The sequence below is a fragment of the Bos indicus x Bos taurus genome, chromosome 8 (assembly GCF_003369695.1).
Source record: "Bos indicus x Bos taurus breed Angus x Brahman F1 hybrid chromosome 8, Bos_hybrid_MaternalHap_v2.0, whole genome shotgun sequence".
Lineage (NCBI taxonomy): Eukaryota > Metazoa > Chordata > Mammalia > Artiodactyla > Bovidae > Bos > Bos indicus x Bos taurus.
The window spans coordinates 90,004,281-90,005,529 of NC_040083.1; the positions used below are offsets into that span (position 1 = coordinate 90,004,281).

At 40.0% G+C, this 1,249-nt stretch overlaps 1 pseudogene; it reads left to right on the forward strand.

Annotated features, from left to right (window-relative positions):
- The first annotated feature begins 206 nt into the window (after positions 1-206).
- Positions 207-889, forward strand: LOC113897488 (annotated as a pseudogene).
- Positions 890-1,249: the final 360 nt, after the last annotated feature.

The following is a 1,249-nucleotide window of genomic DNA, read 5'->3' on the forward strand; positions in this document are numbered from 1 at the left end:
TCACTGTTGACATAAAATGAGAAGACAAATGTTAATAGCAATTCACTTTTTAAACTAAATGGGTTTTGTTCTTAAAATGCAATTTTTTTCTTCATGGCACCAAAAGAAAAGGCAACAAAAGTAAACATAAACAAGTGAGACTATATTAATTCAATGAAGCTTCTGCCTTTTCATCCAGAACCGCCATCTTCCAGTAACTCACCAAAATGACCGATATGGAGGGAAAAAGGAGGGGCTCTCACGACATGTTCTCTAGGCCTTTTAGAAAACATGGAGTTGTTCCTTTGGCTGCATACAAGGGAATCTACAAGAAAGGTGAGATTGTAGATATCAAGGGGATGGACACTGTTCGATAAGGAATGCCCCACGAATGTTACCATGGCAACACTGGAAGAGTCGATGATGTTACCCAGCCAAGCTGTTAGCATCATTGTAAACAAACAAGTTAAGACCAAGATTTTTGCCAAGAGAATCAACATGTGTGATGCTAGTGGTAAAAAACCTGCCTGTCAATGCAGGAGACATAAGAGACATGGGTTCAGTCCCTGGGTCAGGAAGATCCCCTGGAAGAGGGCCTGGCAGCCCACTCCAGTATTCTTGCCTGGAGAATCCCATGGACAGAGGAGCCTGGTGAGCTACCATCCATAGGGCCGCAAAGAGACAGACAAGACTGTAGCGACTTAGCACACATTCAGCATGTTAGGCATCCTAAGAGCCAAGATAGCTTCCTGAAAGGTGTGAAGGAAAATGAAGGAAGGAAACAGAGGAAGACAAAGAGAAAGGTACTTGGGTTCAACTAAAGAGGCAGCCTGCTCCACCCAGAGACACATGCTTCATGAGAACCACTGGAGAGGAGCCTGAACTGTTGAAGCCTATTTCCATGATTTGATGGTATGATGAGTATAAAGAAAATAAAAGATCTGGACTCTTAAAACATTTCTCTTAATTGAGTAGAAGTCTTGTGTTCCCAACCCCCCAAAGAAATATTTAAAGCGCATTTTAATTGTGTGTTTTAAATTCAGTGGGTGACATCTTTACTTTTCAAACTGAGTGGTTTTTCTTCCTGAAAGATGTGAGGGTAGTTTGTTATGTAATATACTCCATTGGTTAATAAACTGCCCAACATTATTTATTAAAAAAAAAAAAAACTACAAAGCTTCTGCACAGCAAACAAAGTCATCAACAAAATGAAAGGGCAACCTACCAAAAGAAAGAAAATAGTTTCAAATGATATATCTGGTTAGATCTA